Genomic DNA, 11,806 nt, shown 5'->3' with positions numbered 1-11,806 from the left:
CAAGTTAAAATACTATCTAGAATTTTTCCTTCAAAGAACTCCTAATGTCTTAGGAAATTGTGATTCCCCTATATCCTACTAGTCTTCCTAATGTAACCAAAACAAAATAGTGGAGCTAAGGAATCTATGGACCCTGATTAAGATAGAGTGTTTTTTACCCCAAATACTCTCACCTTAAAGATTCTTATATACAAATTTTAGAGATACAGAAATTGTCATTTATTTTTAAGAATCCATGCCTAAGACTTCAAGCAAAGACAAAAAGCTAAGTTTTGTCAGTCCTGAGTCTCTAGCAAAAATAAGAGACAGCTGGAATTCACAGGAGCTTGGTGGGATTGGGGGGGGGGGTCAAAAAGAATAATGATTTAGCTTCTCAATTGACTCCTGTCCCATCTCCTTTTTCTTGCTTATACCTCTGAAATATTGAATCAGTTTAAGGAATAGTCACTAACACTTGGACATTATGTTCACTTATAGTTCACATTTATACAGTACGTTAAGGTTTGCAAAGAGACTTATATACCATGTCCTTTGATCTTCACAGTACTTTATGAAGTGGGTGCTGTTATTATTTCAGTTTACAAAAGAGAGGAGAGAAGCTAGAGAGACGTTGCCTTACCAGCATCCCACAGCTAATATCTGAAGCAGGAATTGAATTCACATCTTCCTGACTTATTTAAGTTCAGCATTATTGTATCCTTTGCACCACCTAGCTTCCTGAGGAAAGAAATAAAAGGCCTAGCTCTCAAAGTATTTATAGTCTAGTTTAGAAATTTACAGAAACAAGGAAGAGGAAACAGTAAGAAAAAATAGCTACCAGTAAGACAAAGGGAGACTGTGCACTGCTTTCCCCATCAGTCTAGTGTGTTACAAGCAAACTAGTTTTAGATTTTTAAGAAAGTCAGTCTACTCTTGCTCACCAAACTCAAAAGAAAAATAAATATCATTATTAAAACCAACATATGATAAAATTCATAATACTTAGCATAGTTCCTAGGACATAGTGTTTTATAAATGTTAGTTCTTATTGTTGTTTATTGTTCAGTCATTTCAGTTGTGTCCAACACATTATGACCCCATTCAGGGTTTTCTTGGAAAAGATACTGAAGTAATTTGCCATTTCCTTCTCCATTTTATTATTATTATGTTGTTGCTGTTGTTGTTAATTTAAGTGGCCTCTTTTACCTTTCACAACACTTAGCCCCACGGATACTTCAACAAAGTATAATTAGTAGGACGTTCCTTCACAACAGTTCCACTCTATACAATTCAAGCCTATTCAACAAAAATTTATTAAGTTCATGCCATGTGTGTGGGGCACTCTGGCAAGATTTCTCTACAGTTTTAGTATTCATTGTTTCACAACTTTCATATAGATGCCCAATTGTGTTCATAGTTGAAATTTCTCTCTCAGCCTTCAAGGTCTTTGTGGTCCCTTTGAAACAGCTGGAACAGCTTTGCCTAATAATGTACAGTTTTGTTATAGTGCATGTTCCCCAAGGAGTAAACCAGAGGCATTGGCACCCAACTCTCAGTTTGTTTCCCCACCCTCTTCCCCAGTGCTGGCAACACCAGACTATGTATCAACATTCCTTTGCTCAGCTCTCTCTTTCCCCTCAATCTTCTGACTATCCCCAAAACAAGAACTTTAGTGCTAAAAAGGAAGAGACAACAGCGAGTTGAATTTTTGTTGTTTGGTTGGTGGTTCTTTTGTCTTTTTTCAATTATTTCATTGATTCAATAAGTATAGAATACGATATGTTGAAGAGTATGAAGAGTCTAGAGTTGAATCATCCCCACAAAGAAAAATAGTGGGAGAAGGGGAACTGGATTTGTAGTTTGTACCACCTGCTTTTCTCTGAGAAATAACAGAACAAAATAAAAAAGTGATTGTAAAATCCTTGGCAAATATATGGCATACTATAAATGCTAAATAATGGTTTCCTACAGTCTTTCAGTATTAACACTTTCCATGTGTGATTAAGCCAAGAAGAATGGGAAGAGCTGACAGGCAGGAATCAACAGCTTTCTTCCCAGATCCAATTGTATGTGCTCTGCAGAACACATATATCTGATAGCTATACATTTAAATCCCACAGTAGCCTACAGAAGAGAAGCAATTTAAAGCCCACAGCTAATGGGATCATTACTTTAAAACAGGGAGGTATTTCAGAAGCCATCTAGTCCAATTTCCTCATATTACAAATGAGAACAATTAAATGATTTATCCAAAGTCACACAAATAGTATCAAGAGTAAGATGACTTCCACCTAACTGAAAGGGTTATTATGAGAAGTAAATGAGAGTATTTGTAACATCTTCAGCATAGTGTTTGGTAAATTTTAGGAATTTAATAAATGCTTATTCCCTGCCCTTTCCCTTCCTTCTAAAAGTCTAAGAGAACAAAATAATATAAGTATATAAATTTACATATAACCATTTATATTTTATATATTTTTATATATAAACAAATAAATATAAGTAAATAAAAGTGAGCTGCTTATTACCTAGAACAGGGGAAACAAAAGGGAGAAGCCCTTATTGAACCAATTTGTTTCTGGAAACCTTCCTATTTAAAAGAATAGCAGAGAGAATTGCAAGTGACAGAATATAAGTTCCATGAGGGCAGGGACTGTTTTTTTCATTCCATCTTTCTATTCCCAACTTTGTCTGACTTTGTACCAGTTCAGTTTTTTTTTTCCATTAAGTTTTAGTTTTAGTTATGTCCCCTTCTTCATGACCCCATTTGGGGATTTCTTGGCAAAGATACTAGAATGGTTTGCTATTTCTTTCTTTAACTTAATTTGCAGATGAGAAAAATGAGGCAAACAGGGTTGAGTGACTTGTCCAGTCATATAGCTATTATATGTCTGAGGTCAGTTTTGAATTCTGAAAGATGAGTCTTCCTGATTCCAGATCTGGTACTCTATCTACTATATCACCTACCATAGTAGGAAATTAATAAATGTTTGAATAGGATTGGAGGAAACTACTACTAGCAGTATCTCAGATCATAAAATTCCTAAGATCTTGGACAATTCACCTACCATCTGTGATTTCAGCTTCCTCATCTGTAAAATGGGATGGATACCACTTCTCTCTCAGATTTCTTAAGACAATAGTTGTAAATCTCTTTGTAACCACAAGACTCTATAAGAATATATATTTTTTGTAATCAAACTGAAAGAAATTCATAGGAATACTTTCAAGATTTGCTTGTTTGAGCCCCAATCTAGCTAAACCAATAATTATAATAACAGTTAATATTTATGTAGCATCTTAAAGACTGAAAAGCACTTTCCATGAGATGAATTTCATTTGGACTTTGTAACAATATGAGGTAGATACTACTGTCATTTTTATTCTATTTTACAGATAAGGAAAGTGAGTCACAAAGAGATAAAGTATTTTGCCCACAAAAATTGATTTGAATCAAGATCATTATGATTTCAAGTCCAGAATTCTATTCATTATACCATACTATTATATTTTCTAAATCCTTACAAGAGGAATTATGCCCTGCCTCCTCTCTCCAAATGTTTAAGTTAATTAATTAATTAATTAGAAAGATCCCAAAGAGGTAAAGTTGGAGAATTTTAATTTGCATAATCCATCTGGAAGCTGCCTTTGAACCTCTTGTAGATTCATTGCTTGTATATATACTCTGGAATAAAAGAACCACAAAAAGTCCATATGACTAAAATGAAAAGAATTTTCCTTTATTAGGCTGAACAAAGCATTTTTATACACAGAGGAAGTCTTTCCTAAATAAAGTCATATGAGTATGATGATATGGATATCAAGACAGGTTAGAAGCAAATTTACAAAATTATTTTTTTCCTTTGAATCACTTTCATCCATGCATCCATTCATCACTCAAACAATCAGTTCTTGCTTACCTTGTGTTTGGCCTTGAATTTGAGTGTTTTCCTACCAGATACATATTTACCTATGGGAATAATCCAACTTTCAAGAAAGACAAATATAAGATAATTTCCCATAATGCTTATAAATTAACTTGAAAAGTTCAAGCCTAAGCAGGAGGAGTATTTAGCCACAATCAAAGGCTTTGACACAGTGGAAAAAAAATCTATAGTGCAGTGTTGTTTTTCACAAAGGGGATTTAGGATTTAGACTAGGATAAGCCTGGAAAGAGAACTCTTGGGTATCTTGAATAGAATTCTCTTATACTTGAGCTCCAAACCATCCCAAGCTATATTTCATCCCACCACCAACTCATGAACCCAACAATAACTGGTAAAGATGTGAGCTGCCAAAGAAGAGACAGATAAAATTTAATGGACAGAAATTAACTGATTCATGCCATTCCTTTTAGAATCATACAGAATATGTCAAATCCTTCTCCCAGATAGCTGCCCTTTGAATATTAAAACTAATCTAACATATCTTCCCTAGGGCATCTAGGTGGCATAGTAGATAGAGCTTGGAGTCCAAAGTCAAGAAGATCTATATTTAAATCTAACCTCAGATACTAATTAGGTGTATGATTCTGGGCAAGTCATTTAACCTTATTTTGCATCATGTTCCTTCATTACAGGAGATAATAATACCTCCCTGAGCTCTTGTGAAGATCAAATGAGAAAGTAATTTATAAAGCACTAAGCACAGTGCTAGCATATAGTCGGTACTCAATAAATGACTGCTTATCTGCCTTTGTGTTCACTGGTCCACTCGAGATGTATTCTGAAAATCTCAAAAGTACAATGAAACAATGCTAAAGACTATTTCCCCCATGAACATTGTATTTCTACCAAGGCAAACTAATATCAAAATTAGCTTTGGGAGGAGTTAAATTCTATTATTGACAAATATTGAGTTTATAATATCCAGTCAAACAAAACCTCTTCTCTGCCTTTTTCTTTCTTTTTGATGGATTTTGTCATATATATATATATGTGTGTGTGTGTGTGTGTGTGTGTGTGTGTGTGTGTGTATGTGTGTGTATGTATATATATTATACATATATATGTATAAAATCCTCAAGAACACTTTAGCAGAATAATAATAAAAGATGGTGACATATAATAAAAGAAGTGATTTAATTTTAAGATGATACTAACATTGTATAGTGAATTTCCCTTGAGTTTTGTTGTTGTCTTCTTTCATATGATTATTCTTCCTCCACTCCAATTATTTTCACAACCAATTTTCCCTATTTCTTTGAATTATTTGTTCTTGTCATACCTCAGTTTTATTCAGTCATTCCCTACATACATTGTTAGATAAATAACTTTTTTCCAACTTTTTATTTATACAAATAATAGTGGTATGAAAATTTTGTTAGGATAACTTTTCTTCCTCTCAACAATTTTTCTAGAATAGTGAGACAATAGAGTGTAAGGGAATGAACCTTTTTGATGTTTGAATGTATGATTCCATATTGTTTTCCAAAACAGTAATGCCAATTCCAAGTTCCACTAAGCAATGAATTAATATGCCTTTTTTCTCACAGCCTCACCAACATTGAGGTTATTCATGTTTATTATCTTTACCTAGCTAAATGGAAGTGAGGGGGTGCTAATACAAAATCATTCAGAATTGCTTTAATTTTCATTTCTCTGTTTATTATCAATCAATAAACATTTATGTGCCTTCTATATGCCATAAGATGGAAAAAACAGTCCCTACCTCAAGGAGATTATAGTCTAATGGGGGAGACAGCATATAAGCAGATATATACAAAGAAAGCTATATACAGAATAAATAGGAAACAAATAAAAGGGTGAAAGCATTAAAATTAAGAGAAGGTTAGAGAAAGTTTCCTGTAGAAAGTGGAATTTTAGGTGGGAACTAAAAGAAATCAAGAAGAATAGTAGTCAGAAAGAGCAGTCAGGCACAGAGAAAAAACTAGAAAGAAAACTCACAGATAAAGAGATGGAGTATCTTTTTCACAGAACAGTCAAAGGGCCAATGTCATTAGATGGAAGAGGAGTGGGGATTAAGGTGTACAAAGACTGGAAAGGTAGTAGTGGGCTAGGCTACGAACATTGCTACAAATAACTATTTGTAATTCTATTTTTGAAATATCTTGTGACAAATTTTTGATCTCTCAGTCCTATCTAATTTTGCCAGTTTTCTATAGATTTTCTATCATACTTTTGTCATAAATGTTCAGTGAATTTTTTTCCTCAATCCATAACTGAATCCCTTTAGATTCAAGTTTTTGTAACTGTTGTTCAACTTTTTCACCAACATACCTAGTTATGTTGGTTTTGTACAATCACTAGAATTTCAGAAAACAGCAAGGAGAGATAAAAAGGTTTTCTTAAATGAGTTATACAGAGGAATAGAAGAAAACAATAGAAAGGAAAAAACTCTCCAGGTAAATTCTAGATATCAAAGAAAAATTTCAAAGCAGAAATGGTCATGATAAAATACAAAAGGGTATGGACTAAACAGAAGCAGAAGAGTTATTAGCTAGAGTTATTCTTAAGATACTTTTTTTAGACTTCAACAAAATGTGAACTAAGAATTATGAAGAACAGGCTAGTTTTCAAAGAGGCAGAAGAACTAGAGACCAAATTGCCAACATTCACTGAATTATCCAGAAAACAAGGTAATTTCAGAAAAACATCTTCATCTGCTTCACTGACTACACCAAAGCCTTTAATTGTGTGAACCACAACAAAATGTGGCAAGTCCCCAAAGAGACTGGAATACCATATCATTTTCTCTCCTGAAGAACCTATATTTAGACCCAGAAGCAAAAGTTAGAACTGAACATGGAACAACTAATTGGTTTAAGATTGAAGAAAAAGTATATTTTCACTTTATTTAACTTTGATGTGATATACCATATTGGATGTATCAAAAATAAGAACTAGGGTTGTCAGAAGAATATCAACATACTCAGATATGTGATGAGGGTAGAAGAGGAGAGTATAAAAGCTGGCCTGAAGAGTAATATATAAAAAACTAAGATCTTGGCAACTGATCTCATGACTTCCTGGCAAATAAAAGAAAAAGAAATGGAAGTAGTATCAGATTTTATATTCTTGGGTTCAAAGATCATTGCAGATAGTGACTGCAGAAATGGAAAGCTTATGGCAAATCTAGACAGCATAATAAAAAACAGAGACAGCACCTTGCCAACCAAGGTCTATATCAACAAAGTTTTGATTTTTCTAGTAACAATATATGTTTGTGAGAGTTGAACTATAAGAAAAGCTGAGCACTATGGAATTAACACTTCTGAATTACAGTGCTGGAAAAAAAAATTTGAGTCTCTTGGACAGAAAGAAGAACAAATCAGTCATTACCTAGAGAAATTAATTCAGGCTATTTACCAAAATGTCAAATACTGAAGCTGAAACTTAAATACTTGGGTCACATAATGAGAAGGTGACACTTATTGAAAAATACCCTAATGTTGGAAAAGATTTAAGACAAAGGAAAAATGGGACAGCAAAGGATGAGATAGCTAATGTTCTGGAAACAATGAACATGAACTTGAACAGACTTTGAGAGGTAGTGGAGTATAAAAGAGATGGGGTCATGAAGAGTTGGACATGACTAAATAACGAAGTATAAATTCAGTCTTAAATTCCGCTCACACAATTCGATACATACCTCCACAGTCTGTTTTCTACATCAATGACTTGTTACTTGAATCTAATGTTGAATCTAATGTCTTCATTCTTCTTGTCTCCTTTAAAGCTCTTAATATTGCTGACTATGCTGAATATTAGACTGTGCTCATCCCTTTTTACCTGTTCTATTGCAATAACCTCCTAATGAGTCTCTCCAATTAATCTCCTAATCAGTCTCTCTGATCTCTAATCAGGGACTTTCCCTTACTCCAATTCATCCTCAACAAAATAGCTAAAATCACTTTCCTAAAGACCATATTTCTAACCCTACTCAACATCCAATGATTGCCTATAACTTCTAGGATCAAATATAAATTGACTTTTAGAGCCTTAACAGTCAAGCTCCAACTTTTCCAGTGTTGTTATGTGTTACTCTCCCTCCAGCACTCTAGTCTATACAGACTAGTCTTCCTGCTGTTCCTCATACATGATGCTTCATTTTTCATCTCATCCCTATGCACTGATTATCATCCTCCATGCCTAGAACATACTTTCTCCTCACTTCTGTTTCTTAGAATTCCTTTTTTTTATCAAAACATTCAAGTAATATTTTCTTCACAAAAACTTTCTTGATCTCCACCTCAACCCCTTTATCTTGTATATCTTTTCTATATACTTGACTTTATATTCTATTCCTCCCACAGGTCAAAGACTATTTCATTTTTGTCTTTTTATCTCTAGCACTTAGGGCTGCTAGATGGCAAAGTGAATACAGTGCCCAGCCTGGAGTCAGGAAAACTCATCTTCCTAAATTCAAATCTGTCCTCAGACACTTACTAGATGTGTAATTTAATCCTGTTTACCTCAGTTTCCTCATCTGTAAAATTAGTTAAAGAAGGAAATGGAACCCCCCCCCAGTATCTTTGCCAAGTAATCCCCAAATGAAGTCATGAAGACATGATTAAAATGACCAAACAAAAATAGTTCCCCCTTCCCAACTTCTTGTAAAGTACTATTTCAACTTCCTCTTGGAATCCATCAAGGACTAAGTTACTAGTGTCCAAATGTGATCATTTGGTCATTTAGTCATCTGTGATTATGAAAACACATTCTTATAGAAGTGCTGACAAATTAAATCAATCTAAAAACTTTATCCAAAAAGGAAATGAAAGACTGAAGTAAGGTAGAGGAAATAAATTCAAGGCATTTCCTTACTCTGCTGCATTGAATCTGAAGTATCAGCAAGATATTTTAGTGCAAGGATGTTTACTAATCAATAAACAAATATTTATTGAAAGTCCTCTAAACTAGGAGGAACTAATTGCTAGACATTGCATTAAGCAATTTAATTTTAAAAATTCTCATTTGATTCTCACAACAACCATGGGAAGTAGGTTCTATTTTTATTCCCTCTTTACAGGTGAGGAAACTGAGACAGACAGAGGGTAAGTGACTTACCCAGGATCATGCGGATAATAAATGGCTAAGGTCAGATGTGAACTCAAGCCTTTCTGATTTTGGGCTCAGTCCTTTATCAACTGGGTCACCTGGCTACCATACTTTGCTATTATACTAAGTGCTGTGGTCAACACAAATAGTTTATAAAGTCCCTGAAATAAACATGTCTATAATCAATATGTCAGCTCCATTCCCATCATCTGATGCCCCTCAATACTCTTACATAATCTGCCTTCACTGCAATCAATTGGTCCCCTCTAGCTAACCTCAAAATTCTCTCTTTAGAGCCAGTTCTTTGTGCTTCCAGGAAGATGAGTTTTATAGAAGGGGGGCTTCCTCCAAGGTTATGCATTGGTTCTGCTACCAGAAAGCCAGACTATTTGGGGGGCAGTTTCCTCTTATGCTAGCATTTGAAAAACAGCCTTCATTAAAAATTCAGTACCTTTCACCTTGCCACCTATTCATCTGCCTCTTCAAACTAGATTTGCGTTTTAAACACATTCAGAAGGAGGGAAATTAGAATTCAGCCTCAGACCTTTGCCACTTACTTAACTGTGTGACCTTGGGCAAATCACTTAACTCTGGTTGCCCCACATCCAGGGCATCTCTAATCATCCTTATTTATATCAGGTCACTGGACCCAGATGGCTCTGGAGGAGAAAGTGAGGCTGGTGACTTAGTATAATATCCCCTTCAGTCAAATCCAATTCACATGCTTGTCATGTCATCTAGAAGACCCTGATGTGATGGTCTTCTTTGAAAATGGAGGGGAAAAAACCATTATTATTACCTGGCAAAATTACCTGGTAATTATTATTATACTACCTGGTGCCATTTATAAAAATAAAGAGATTAAGTAGGAAATAATTTTCAGGTAATAGGAAGTCGGAGGTAGTTTCTAGAATCATTTGTATATAGTTGATAGCTGAAACTATAAAGGAGGAAGGGAAACCTGAGGGAACAATTGTAAAAGAAAAAAGTGCAAGACCTGGAAATTTCTTCTTTTCTCCTTGGAAAAGGAAAACTACATTAAAGGAATTTAAGACAAACAGAAAAGACAACACCTTGAAAACCTAAAGTAAAAGGTTTCAGGAAGGTATTTGTTTCAGTCAAGGTTTTTTAAAAATCATGTGATTTGGGGGGGTTTTCTTGGCAAAGATACTGGAGGTCATTTTACAGATAAGGAAACTGAGACAAACAGGGTTAAGTGACTTAACCAGGATCACATGCTTAGTGACAGTCAGGAAGATAAAGTCTAAAATAACTCACAAAGAAATTTAAGGCTTATAGAGTCTAGGATATAGCTAGTAACATTTTTTCCCTGCATTTTACAAATTGGGAAAATGAGTCATAGGAAAAATTTTCCCTATGTTTGTTCAACTGAAAAATGAGACCTAGAAGCCAATCTTGACTTTTGGTTCCAAGTTCAGCTCTCTAGTCTCTACTAGGTCTGTGCTGCCTCCCAATTGCATGAAACATAGCCTGAAAATCAACAAACACAACAAAAAAAGTGTCTTGAGATGCTTGAACATTTGAGAAGAAACCATAACATCAGGTAGATGTTTCCATGAAAAGCAAGTGAATTGGATTTGAATGAGGGGGTGTTGTGCTATGTCACCAGCTTTACTTTCTCCTCTGGAGGAAAGAGTTTAATAGTCAGATATGGATCAAGACACTGGAAATGGCCCTGGATGTGAGGTAATCAGGGTTAAGTGACTTGCCTAAGATCTCAGAGAAGGTCAAGTCTGAGGTCAAATTTGAACTCCAGTCCTCTTGTCTCCAGGAAAGGTGCTCTATCCTTTGTACCATCTAGAAAAGTACAGAGAAGCAAATGAAGTGGCAACAGAGGAAGGCTGCCTATTCCAAGAGGGCTGAACCTGAAGGTGAAAGAAAACATTTTTGTTAACCTTTAACAAAGAAAGCAGTGGGAAAGAAGATAAGTTGTCTGCTCCGTGGGGAGGAAACAGGTACAATCAAAGAGAGATAAAGAGATTACAGAAAAGCTACTGTAAATGATTCCTTTGACCCTGTCTTCACTAGGCAATTGATGGCTCAACTGTCCCTCCCACTTCTTTTCAGGACAGTGAAGGTGAAGCACTGGGAGGACTGAAAAAGAGCACCCGAACAACTTGGGAAATTAAGAAGGCTATAAATCACCAAAAACATCATGGCATTTGTCCAGGAATTCTAAAGGAACCAGAGAAAAGGAGTAACTAAGCTGCTAATGAAAACACTGTGTCCAATTCATCATGGGAAATAAGACTTCAGACAGTGCTGTACACAACTTTTTAAATGTGGGGGAGGAGAAGTGAGTTATTCTACAGAAACTGCTCATTGTATGCCCTTTGCTTTGCAGGCAAAAGAAATCATTCAAAAAACTACATCGATCAAATATCTGATTGAGCTAAATATCAAAAACGTTAACTTATTAACAAACAGAGTAGAGGACAAAGCTTGGTGAGAATCATTTGTCTTTTTGAAGGAGAAGACAAATGTTATCACAAACCAGTGATGTCTTGACTTACTTATGAACTGGATCTAAGTGAGGCAGAATTGCACAAAGTCCTCAACCTCACTCTTTTGTCCAGAATCATCAAAAGGTCCAGTGGCAAGACAAAATCACTATGCCTGGCAGTGGATGACCTTGGCATCTTCATTGTCTTTCCATGCTCTACAGTGTCTGCTTCATCCACCTTCTGAATGATTGAAAAAACAAATTTTTCTCATCTGTTCATTCTTCGAGGAAAAATCTTTACATACTTGGGTTAGGCATTCCCAAAATTCACTGATGGCCTTGA

The sequence above is a fragment of the Macrotis lagotis genome, chromosome 6 (assembly GCF_037893015.1).
Source record: "Macrotis lagotis isolate mMagLag1 chromosome 6, bilby.v1.9.chrom.fasta, whole genome shotgun sequence".
NCBI classification, from domain to species: Eukaryota; Metazoa; Chordata; class Mammalia; order Peramelemorphia; family Peramelidae; genus Macrotis; species Macrotis lagotis.
The sequence above is the reverse complement of the archived record's forward strand: the minus strand, read 5'-3'. Positions refer to the sequence as shown.